At 38.0% G+C, this 12,364-nt stretch overlaps 1 protein-coding gene and 1 pseudogene across 4 annotated transcripts in view; one reads left to right on the top strand and one right to left on the bottom strand.

Annotated features, from left to right (window-relative positions):
* Positions 1-12,364, top strand: part of PIP5K1B (phosphatidylinositol-4-phosphate 5-kinase type 1 beta) — a 301,860-nt gene that overhangs the window by 113,876 nt on the left and 175,620 nt on the right. For 2 of the 4 annotated variants that reach the window (XM_058301709.2, XM_058301706.2), the window contains 2 exons: positions 824-901; positions 8,506-8,590. The exons of 1 other annotated variant lie outside the window; for it this stretch is intronic. The gene's annotated coding sequence lies outside the window, so the exon portion shown is untranslated. The remainder of the gene's footprint in view (positions 1-823; positions 902-8,505; positions 8,591-12,364) is intronic. One more of the 4 variants, XM_058301710.1, reaches the window with a different exon arrangement.
* Positions 9,174-10,750, bottom strand: LOC101444827 (cystathionine gamma-lyase pseudogene; annotated as a pseudogene).

Raw genomic sequence — 12,364 nt, 5'->3', positions numbered from 1 at the left:
GTCTTTATGTCATTATGGCCCCAGGGCTGAACTTACTCCCAGATATGTAATATGATTGTTGAATGAATGAAAGAATGAATTTACTTGCAGATAGTGAAAATGAACTCAAAAGAGCATAGTTCAAACAAAAATGGTTCTCATTAACATTCAGGTATGACTGAGACCCAAATTACTTTTAATTGCTCTATTAGGACGTGTACTACGAAATGTTAGCATATATAGCCTGAATGGCATAACAACATTTTGAGTGTGGTTATCTTGTGGAAGCACAATTTCCATAGGGCAGATGACACTCATAATGATTAAATAATTAATAAGTACTCTCCTTACTCCAAAGAGGATTTGAGGTGAGGCTCTAGCTAAGAAACTTGACCATGGCATGAAACCAAAGGCACTCTCTAATGGAGCCAGCACAATTCATGATAGAACCGAAGTGGAGGGCTCAAGGTCACGTAGGATTAGTAGCAGATAGAGACATAGAACCCCAACTGTTAGAGGCCTATTCCAGTGTTTTTCCCTGCTCCTTACTTGTCCTTGTCATCAGAATTTATTGAAGTGTTTGTTTTTATGGGAAGACTGGTAAGGACATACAGCTAGTGGCCCTGACCAAGTCTTGCCTCTTAGTTGGGTAATTACATAATCAGCCATTCCCCCCCTTCACTTGGCCTTGCATTTGGAGCAGACTCATCTGTGGCAAATTAAAAAATAAGCTCTGTAAATTCACGAATGCCCTCTAGGTTGGAACCAGTTTTACAGGAAATTATTATGTAAATTAATATTGTTGGCCAACATTTTTTTCTTTTTTTTTTTTTTCTTTTTTGAGGTAACAAGAGCCGGGGATTGAGCCTGGGACCTCTTATGTGGGAAGCCAGCACTCAACCACTGGGCCACATCAGCTCCCGTGAGTTGGTTTTTTTGTTTGTTTTTTTAAGGAGGCATCAGAAACCGAACCCATGACCTCCCCTGTGGGAAGCAGACACTCGACCACTTGAGCCACATCCACTCCCTGGCCAACCTTTAGATTGCATTTACAAAAATGGAAAACTGCAATGTAATATTGACTAGACGATCTTCTAATTATTTTGTCAGATAACTAGGAGAGGGCACCTGGTGTGGTGGAAAGAACATTCGAATTGAAGTCAGATACCTCTGAATCACCTCTCAGCCCTACCGTCTATTGCCTTGACCGGACAAATCACCCCACATCACAGCCTCGCTCTTCCACTTATTGAAGGGGCTGCATTTGAGCCTGGCTGCTTCAGAGTGATGTGCTTAAGCTCTTTGTGAACACCCAGCATCACAAAAATAGAAATGTTTGTGCCAGCTCCTAGCCTACCACCCAGTCCACATTTCCATTGAGGAGCATATGTTTCTTGGGCATATTAGCAGCTTATGACTGCTTTCCAACTTTGCTTACAAATGTAGATCTCATTGTATGGCCAGTAGTCACAGGCCTGTTTGTCCTCCGTGCCGTTCCTCACACTTACCCTGCTCTGTATCGTAGGGCTGCCATCCCTTGTAAGATGGCTTTTTTTGGGTCAGGGAACCCGAGACAGGGATTGGCAGGGGGAGGCATGAAGGGAGAAGCCTGGATGTTCACCCTCTCTCCATTTTTGGTGGTATCTCCAATAGTGAGTACTTTCTTCATGCGTCAAAGCATGCCAGTCCCTCTGTGGTTCCACCTTCTGCCAGTCACCCCTCACCATGGTGTTCTGGCCCCAGCAGATCCTCTGGCTTTTGAGTCTGTTCATGCCACCTTCTCTTGTGCCTCCAGCTTTAAAAGTAATAGTGGCTTCCTGCTGATGCTGCTCCCTTTCTTTAGCTTCTCGGCTTACCCATCATTTCTGTAACCAATTCTATGTATTAAATATCCTCTGCCATATCCAGAGTGATTTCTGTTTTCCCCGCCAGATCCTGACAACTCTGTGGAAGTGATAAAATGTCTTTACAGCCTTTGCTAGTCAGAGTAGTTTAGATGATCCCAAGCCTGGAAAGTACGTTGAAAATGCTGATTGCCCAGATTCACTGCTCAGAGGTATTAGTTGTGGTGTGTGGCCCCAGAATCTGAATCTTCACAAAGCTGCCCAGGTGGTGGTGATGCCCAGCACTGGTAGAGATGACCAGCAAAGCCAGCCTGAGCGGCAGGGCCTGGCCAGGGGGGTCACTAGGCTCATTTGCCAACTAAGGGCTTCCCTCCCACAAATCAGCCTCACAGCAGAGAGCCTGCCCCTGCGAACTATATAGAGCAGTCAACCAAAAGTGGCAAAGGAGCAAGTGCTAAACCAGAGAGTGCCAAGGGATTATTTGTGGGATTAAATGAGATTATGTGTGTGACAGCATCACACACAAAGTAGGTGCTCAATGAACAATAGTCAATTGAAAGTGTAGAAATGTAAAAAGCTATGAAGTGGTGTCAAGTAATTATTCCTTAAAGTAACAGAATCCAGGTTCTAAACCCCAGAAAAGGTAGAAAAACAAGCAAAAAGTCAAAAACAATGTCATTGTCTGGCACATATTATTAACTGAACTGATGTCTCACCAGTATAACCCTAGGATACCATTTATTGGCTCTGTTTAATGTCAGAAATAATTTAAGAAAATGAGGTCTAACTGGGAGTCTTGTGTCAGATTACATCTTAACACATTTCCCAAGGAGACTTCAGCCTTATGATTCTGCCCTTACTTGGCCACTGGGATTTCTGCATTCCAGGCTCTTGCCAGAGACTATAACTTTGAGTGTTCTACTGTCTAGTTCTTATCAAAAGCTTGGTTATGAGAAATAATATTCATGGAGCACTACCCTAAGGACATGCAGTCCATTTATTTCTCGTTTAGATAACCTAAAGTTTATTCCGGCTTTAAGTCAGGTCATCAGATAACAGCCTATTTGGATCTCCTTGTTTTAACTTCTTGCAAGCTTCCCTTTACTGGGCAGGATTAAGGAAAAAAGACACAACCATCCTTATGGAATGTTTTTTCTGTGTGTTAATAGAGAAAACACTTATGGGTGTCCAGACAGAGAAAACCAGTAACTTATAAAAACATGAGGGGAAACGGACTTTGGCCCAGTGGTTAGGGTGTCCGTCTACCATATGGGAGGTCCGCTGTTCAAACCCCGGGCCTCCTTGACCCGTGTGGAGCTGGCCATGCGCAGTGCTGATGCGTGCAGGGAGTGCCGTGCCACGCAAGGGTGTCCCCCGCGTGGGGGAGCCCCACGCGCAAGGAGTGCGCCCGTGAGGAAAGCCGCCCAGCGTGAAAAGAAAGAGCAGCCTGCCCAGGAATGGCGCCGCCCACACTTCCCGTGCCGCTGACGACAACAGAAGCGGACAAAGAAACAAGACGCAGCAAATAGACACCAAGAACAGACAACCAGGGGAGGGGGGGAAATTAAATAAATAAATAAATCTTTAAAAAAAATAAAAATAAAAAAATAAAAACATGAGGACCGGACCAGCACCGAAGTATTCATCGATAAATCAAGATGCGAGAAGACGGCAATATGATTCTTACAGAGAGATGAGAGAAAGGGCTGTGAGCCAGGAGTCCTGAACTGGCCAGGAGGTCTATTCATATATGAGAACCAAAGAAAGACCTTTCTAGACGTAGAGTGACTTGGAGTGGACCATCCATGTGTCACTTTTGAGGGAACAAGTAGAGAAGCCTCCATCCACGTGAGGATTAAATCAGAACCAAGGTGTCAGAATAGGGGAAGTGATAAGCAGTGAGCCTTGTAATACCGTCAGTGTAAGTAAATGGCAATAAGGTGGCTATAAAATCATAATTGTTAATTAAGATTTCTTGAAACAGAAGAGGCATACTGACTATGAAGAAATATTTAATAGTTTCGACTGGAGGATAGTAGAAGCATAAAAATATTCCAGATAGCTCCTCCTGTGGAATAGGAAAAGAGAAGAGATGTGAGATGGGTGTTCTGGTAGTAGGCATGGGGATGGAATTTGGGGAGCAAGATGTTTATTAAGGATTGACAACTGTGAAAGGAGGAAGAGAGAAAGCATGGCTGGGCATAGAGAGATTTAAAAACAAAAAGATAAATATGAGCAAAATATGTGGAGTAAAAATTTTAAATTATTAGGAGAAAAATATAATTATGAACTTGATTAATCCAACCAAAAAGGAATAGGTTAAAAAAATAAATAGGGTAGTAACAAATATAATTAATAGTAAACAAATATGATGGAAGCAAACCAAATATAATCTTAAAACAATAGATATGAATTTATTGAAGTCTACTGTGAAATGAAAAAACTCTTAGATTGACAAAAGCTGCAGAGAAATCTAGATTTAAGCTATTTATAAGAAATACATCTTAAACAAAATAACCAAAATAAATATAAAGAAATGGACCAAGATATGCCAAGCAAATGCAAACAAAAGGGAAGAAGAAGTGGGAATATAAACATCAAATAAGATGGAACCCAAGAACAAAATTATTGAATAAGAAAAGAAATACCTTTTATAATAAAGAGTACAGTTCACAAAGACACTATAATATGCATACCCTTTATACATTGGCCAGTGTAATATTGAATATATTAGGAAAGAAAAGTAGAAATACAAAGTAGATGAACAATGATATACAGTAGTAATAAATAGGGTATTTTTACCCCATAAACAGAGAGAATGTGCATTTTTCTCTTGTGGCCATGGAACATTTTACAAAACATCATGTACTTGGTCATAGAAAAAACCTTAATAAATTTGGGGTGGGGGGAAATATTTTATTCATCCAGTTTTTTTTACCCCAGTGAAATAAAACAAGAAATTGGCAATGAAAGAATAATAAGTAAAATGTAAAGCCTGAAATTTAAAAACCCTATTATAAATGATTTCAGGATAAAATTGAAAATCAAAACCCAAAAGACAAATTATCTGGAAATTAATTAAATACAACATTCATACCAGAACTTATGAGAAAATTGTTAATGTATTCAGGAATACTTCATAGCCTAAATACTTTTATTACTAGTTTTAAGAAGAATTTTAGGGAAGCAGACTTGGCCGAGTGGATAGGGCGTCCGTCTACCACATGGGAGGTCCACGGTTCAAACCCAGGGCCTCCTTGACCCGTGTGGACCTGGCCCATGCGCAGTGCTGATGCACACAAGGAGTGCCCTGCCATGCAGGGGTGTCCCCCACATAGGGAAGCCCCACGCGCAAGGAGTGAGCCCCGTAAGGAGAGCTGCCCAGCACAAAAGAAAGTGCAGCCTGCTCAAGAATGGTGCCACACACACAGAGAGCTGACACAACAAGATGACGCAACAAAAAGAGACACAGATTCCCGTGCTGCTGGCAACAGAAGTGGATAAAAAGAACACGCAGCAAATGGACACAGAACAGACAATTATGATGGGGGGAGGGGGGGAGGGAAGGGGAGAGAAATAAATAAAATTTTTAAAAAAGAGCATTTTGAAAAACTAAGTATTACATTTAAGAAATGAAAGAAATAAACTGAAAGAAGGTATTATTAACAGTAAATGCCACAAAACAAATGATAGAAAGAATTTTAAAAATAAATAGCAGTTTCCTTAAAACAACCACTAAAATGTACACAAACCATTGGGAAAAATCTGACTAATGAATAAACACACACCACATTAAGAATATTCACCAGATCCCAAAAGGATTAAAAGAATTAAATAAAAGAATATTACATGCAACTTTATGGCAATAAATTTAAAACTCTAAAGGAAATTGATGATTTTCTAATGAAATATAAATTACCAAATTTTGATCCAAAAGAAGTCATGAATTCCAAGAGATGAATAAGCATAGAAAAATTGTGAACGCATGAAAGCTTTCCAATTGCGTGAAAAATAGCAATTCCGTAATACAAAAATCGGATAAAGATGTGACAACAATCGTCCAATTTTACTTTTTGGAAATATTCTTTTAAATACTTTAGCACATGAAATCCACTGTAGGGCTACCTATAGAAGTGGAGGAATGATTTAGCATTATGAAATCTCTCAATGTTGTATATGGACACAGCAGACTAATAGAACAATAGTATGATTGCATCAACTGATACTGAAAATGCATTTGATGTAATTCAGTAGGCATTCCTCATAAAAACTAAAAGTGAGTTAGGAATATATATTACTAGAATAAAAATAAAACAAAAATCACAGGACTGTACAACATAGTGAACTCCTGATATAAATGATGGACTATATATAGTTAATAGTACAATTATAAAAATGTGTTTTCACATTTGTAACAAAATTTCCCCACTAATGGAGTTGTTAATAACAGCATGCTATATTCTGTATTTTATGTATGATTTTCTGTAAAGCTACAACTTCTCAAATAAAAAGAAAATAGAAATAGGGGAAAGAACCTACCATACTGCCAAACAGACAAAAGCATCATGTTAGGTGGTGACTACTGAAGGACACTTTTAATGGCCTGGCCCTACTACCATTACTCGACATTGTTTTAGAAGTTCAGTGACTGCAATAAGAAAATAAATTGAAATAGGCTGTGTAAATATTGCAGGTTATATGGTTGAGACTCAAGTTAAAATCTTTTAGAATTTCCTAAGATTATTAGGTAAAAAGATTGAGTAAAAGATAATAGGCAAATCACAATCATTTTTCTTTATATAAATGAATAACTGGTTAGAAATGAAAATGGAAAAAAAACTTATTTTAAAAATGACAAACTAAAATAATCTAAGAATAAATTTAGTAAGACACAAGACAAATATGAAAAAAAAATAATTGTAGTAAAAGATATAACACTTGAAGAAATAGAGAGCTGTGCTATTTTTTATTCCAAAGATAGCAATACTTCCCAAATTAGAGTATTTAAATTTAATAAAAGTCCTTGCAGAATATAAATTTGGGGGGTGGGGAATATTGTCAGATCAATCAATATGATTTTAAAGTTCTTCTAAAAATCATCTAAAATCATCTAAAAATAACTGCAGGAAAATTGCCAAACGAAAGGAAAATAGTGGAAATGCACAACTCGCACCAGCAGATATAAAAATGTACTGTCGTGTCACTGCACTTAAAACAATATAATATTAGCACAAGAATTGACAAGTACATCTTTGGAACAGAATAGTAGGGTGGCTTATGGGACCTCTGTATTTTCTGCATGATTTTTCCATAAGCTTAATACTTCTCTAATTAAAAAGAAATTTAACCACAAAATTATTAGATGAAAATATAGGAGAATACAAGTATAACATCACACTGGATGAAACTCTCTCAAGTCAGAGAATAAATCAATAATCCTTAGAGGGAAAAAAAATACAGATTTGACTATGTAAAGTTTTTAAATGTCTATATGACAAGACAATATAAAGACTAAAGGTAAATAATAGATTACAACCCATATTACAATGTTTATGTTGTAAAATACAAAGAGATCTCACAAACTGGATACAAAAGGAAAAAAAGTATTTTTAAAAAAGAAAAAGGCATGAACAGGAAATGTAAATCATCAATAAATCTGGGAAAAGGGCCAGCCCTGTTAGGGGTGAATTAAAGCAACTATGATGCCATTCTCTGCTTATCAGGTTGGTGAACAGTTTTAAAGATGGTGAACATCAGTGCTGAAAAGTATGTCTGTAAGGAGAGACTAAGTGATTCATCCTTTTTTCAGAGAAGATTACTGCTGCTCTGGTTACTGTAGCCAAACCTAGAAACAATCAGTGTTCATCTGCAGAAGAGTGGTTGATTAAATGAGGATATATCCCTCTTGTGGAATATTATGGGTTATTTTAAAATGAGGTATATACGTAGATTTGAAAAGATACCTAAAATATACCAGTTAAGAGGAAGTGGCAAAAATAAATGTGTGGGTGGGGGGGGGGATGGTCAAGCATAGGGAAGATTTTTGAAAGGATGTGCAACAAACATTTAATATTGGATATCTAAGTGATGAGAGAAGAATGTGTGACCTTATTCATTTTTACTTTACTTCTCAGTGTTTTTAAAATTGACTCAAATGAGCATGGTCCCCTCCTGATAAAAAAGTATTTATAGCAAAAGGAGTGTGTTGAATAGTTCTTTGAGATTACATTATTTCAATCCTTATGAAAATCATGCTTTGTCATAGGGATCATTTTGAAAAATTGTCCATCTGTTACATGGAGTGTCCTCTGTGAAGACCCACTGGGGACATATCCTCTTCATCCTCAACCCCCAGATATTTTTGAGCAAATTGTTTCCTTTTATCTTATGGACAGTGGGCATAACTGATCATGTCTTTCTTTGCTGTGGCCATTAGGAAGCTCAGAGTCAAACTAGAGGCTGTATAGTTTACATAGTTTCACAGGATCACAATCTATGCATAGACCATACTGCTGATGTCATCTTGTTTCCCACCTTTATTTCTCCCTCAAATACATTCTTTCCTTTATATTAATTTTAACTAGTTACATTCTAAGTATCTCAGTTGCCACATCTGATCCTTTTTGGGGGGATGAAGTAGGGTTATGACTAAATGATGATCACTGATTTCTACTTTTAACAGGAACCTGGGAAGGAAAACAGTCTCAACAATGAATAGGCTACCCATTGCTACAAACTCCAGATGACTTGCCATTTTGTTTACAAAGGTAAAGAAATGAAGTCTATATTTTTAATTAATTCTGATTGACTCATTATAGAGTCCTTTTTTTTTTAGGTTTGGTAATTAGATTTTTTTTTTTAAGTACAATTTTAAATGAGTAGAATTTCACAATACCTTTTCTTCAAATATTTGATTTTTGGCTCATGGCAATAAAGCATAAACCAATATGCAGATTTCACACTTGACTTAAGAAAATTCATTTAATAATTTAAATTCTCCAGAAAATATCAGAAATGAATTCACAACATATTGTAAGCATGATCAAAGTAAATCTTAAACTATGAAAAAAAGAACACAATCCCCAAAAGCAGCACAAATCTCACATCCTTCAGAGGCAAATGTATAGCAAAATAAAAAGGTATTAACAAAATAGACTTGTAGATTGTGGTAAGAGAAACAGAAAGCTGATTTTAACAGTGATGATCCCTGGAAGGTTACAGCTTTGAAACATAATGAGGTGCCTTAAAATTTTCACTTGAAAATTCTATGAAGGCTCTTTAGTGGTTTATTCAATTATTCGGAAGATTTGATCTTTTCAGGAAGCAGCTTTTGATAGCAGTCCTGGAATGCTAGTTGTGACTTGTGCCCAGAGAATGCACTGCCTTCAAAGCTTGATCTAGGTCTTCCATTAGGTATTTTTTATCCTTTAAGTCCACAGAGAGTTGAAAGAGTGTGCCACTAATTCCAAGGGCATCTCTGTCACCTTCAGGCACTGATGCATGGGTCATGAATGCTGGAAGCTCAGCAAGACTTTCATATCCTCCCAAGCTCTCAGCCAGAGTGAATATCTTTAAGTTCTTGAGGAAAGTCTCAGCATGCTGAAGAGTGGCCTTAATATAAAAGGTGATGGGATGTGGACATGGTTCAACTGATAGGGCATCCGTTTGCCATATAGAGGGTTCAAGGTTCGATCCCCAGGGCCTCCTGACCCATGTGGTAAGCTGGCCCACATGCAGTGCTGCTGTGCCATGCATGGGCACCCCCGCTTAGGGGAGCTCTACACTCAAGGAGTTTGCCCCACAAGGAGAGCCACCCCGCAAGAAAAAAAAAGCACAGCCCGCCCAGGAGTGGCACCACGCACAAGGAGAGCTGATGCAGCAAGATGATGCAGCAACAAAAAAGAGACGCAGTTTCCTGGTGCCGCCTAATAATACAAGTGGACGCAGAAGAACACACAGTGAATGGACACAGAGAACAGACAATGGGGGAGGGGTAGGAGAGAGAAATAAATAAAAAATAAAATTTAAAAATTATAAAAGGTGACCATCCCTGGGCAACCTGTGTGCTGACTCTTTGCCAACTCACGTTGTGGATGAGAGGGCAGCCCAGGATAAATAAACTTTTCTACCCAAGGATTAGATTATAGAACCTGAGCAACTGCCATTTCATTTTTGAAATGCTGATCCATTTGGACATGAAGTTTTCAGAACTCCATTGCAGAGGTAACAGTCAAGAGGAGATGAACCTGCTCCAATAGCATTTTGTAAGAAATGAAGCCTATTGTGGAGGTTTTCAGAATGAACAGGCACTAAACCCATTACAACATCACTGTGGCCACTTACATGTTTTGTTGCTAAATACATACACATCAGCTCCCTGAGACAAAGGCCACTGGAAATATGCTGACATAAAAGTGTTCTCCACAACCAAAATAACGTCTCCATATTAATGGACCGTATGTGCACGGGCTTCATTGTCAATCATCTTCAAGATAGGGTTTGTGGGAGTTTCAATCTGAACAAGCAATTTGATTTTGGAACAGTCAGCAAAACAAATCTTCAACCCAAATTCACTTGCTCCCTGCCTGAAGTACCTGTTGATACCTCCATAAACATCATCCATGCAAATAATTTGGTCCCCTGCTTTTAAAAGATCAATAATAGTCACAGTGACTGCTAAACTGGAAGCAAAGGCCAAACAGTACTTAGCCCCATCTGGTGCTGCCACTTCTGTTTTCCGAGCAATTCCTGCTGGGCTTTCCACAACGGTTATATTCAAAACCCAGGCGCCCCCTGTTTGAACGTGGTGGAGAGAGCTGGGCGGCACCACAGCCAGGGAGGCCCATCACTCAAGTTCCTGCCCCATGGATGGAGAAATGTGGGCAGTGAGGCAGGAAACCGTGTCTAGAGGTGTCTTTGTTCTGCATGCTGAGCTGAGAAGGAAAGAGGAACAAATGAAGACGATAAAACTAGGAAACCGAGGCATCAAGGATGGAAGGAAACAGAAGAACCAGGGGAAAGGAAGCAAAAGGCATTCCTGCGGCTCCTACACCGAGTGCACCGAGACCTTGTCTCTTATATTATATTAAAAGAAGTATTCTAAATCATGAACTAGCCATGACATTCTAAATTTAAAACTAACAAGAAGCAAATAGAAATATAAGAAATTTTGTGAATGTTGGCATGTCTAAAGGGGCAGAACCCAGGAGGTATAGTCGCTTTGCTATTAATTACTGTGTGTTGTTAAAATGTTTAATGGCATTAGCATTTCCCTTATTTTTAAATATATCAGTGCTTACTGCAGAATACTTAGAGAATATAGCAAAATATAAAAAAGAAAACCCAAAGCAATCTTAATGCCATCATCGGGAGGTAATAACCAGTACTGTGAATTTCTGTCTTCCTTCATTTACTGTGTACATGGAAAGATATGTGATTATAATGTTAGTTAAAACAATGTTTTTAATCCAGACCTGCCTGGGCCTTCATAGTAATGAATGGTCCATCTTAATAGGAGAGGAAACCTAGTAAGTCTAGAAACATAGTAATTGCCACAATGACCATTTTAACAGTGATTTGCAGCCCACCAGTATATCCCCAAGCGTTTTGGTTGTCTCTCCTACACAGATGTCCCTGATTAATAGGCCCAGGTGACCTGTGTTAACCGTCCCTCTACTGAAAATCCTTTAAATCTGGGTGATGTTTCATGGCCATCCTTTATCGCTATTATCTGTTTTATGCTACATAAGGGAGTTTTTTTTTAAATAGAAATTTACTTACTTGTCTCCTCTCCTTCTCTACTGTTGAATCAGGGGTGATTTACAAAGTAATAAAAAATACTTTATGACCAACTCATCATCTGTCCTTCAGTCACACCAATTAGTCAGCTTTTTATTAAGGTTATTTTGGCACCCTTCAGAATTACTTTTGAAATTTTTCAGCTTTGAAAGCTGCAAAGTCTTAGAAGTAAAATTGTGGAAATGGCATTCTTTAGAGAGGTCTTAATTCTTTTGGCTCTATTAAGCGGTTTAAGATTAAAGAAAAATCCTCCTTTTAATTATTATCAGTAGTGCACTAAAGTGAAGATACAAATATCCTAATAAGGAAATGGACTAAATCTTAGTGCAGACAGTTCAGTAACAAAATACAAATAACCATTAAGCATGATTTAAAAAATGTGTCCTCTTCACCGCTAATCAAATAAATGCAAAATAAAATATTTTCCCCCAAGGTCAAATTGAAAAAGTGGTTTATTTGTTTGATGCTGGTGGAGTTACAAAGTGGGTGTGATATTTTAGGTATATTTTAGAATAGTCTAGGAACCTATGACAACTTTAATTAGACATACTATTGGATATATATATCATACTTTTTTATTTGTAATAGAGAAATATAGGAAATACCCTGAGGGTCCATTAATAAAGAAATGTTGAATTGTGATACATTTTAATAATAGAATTGTTTAGGCATCAGACATTGTTTCTAATTAATATTTATTGACATACAAATTGCCTATAAAATTAAGTGAAAAGGGCAGGAAA

Source organism: Dasypus novemcinctus, chromosome 8, assembly GCF_030445035.2.
Source record: "Dasypus novemcinctus isolate mDasNov1 chromosome 8, mDasNov1.1.hap2, whole genome shotgun sequence".
Classification (NCBI taxonomy): Eukaryota; Metazoa; Chordata; class Mammalia; order Cingulata; family Dasypodidae; genus Dasypus; species Dasypus novemcinctus.
Note: the sequence above shows the minus strand (reverse complement) of the source record. Positions and strands in the feature narration are given on the sequence as shown.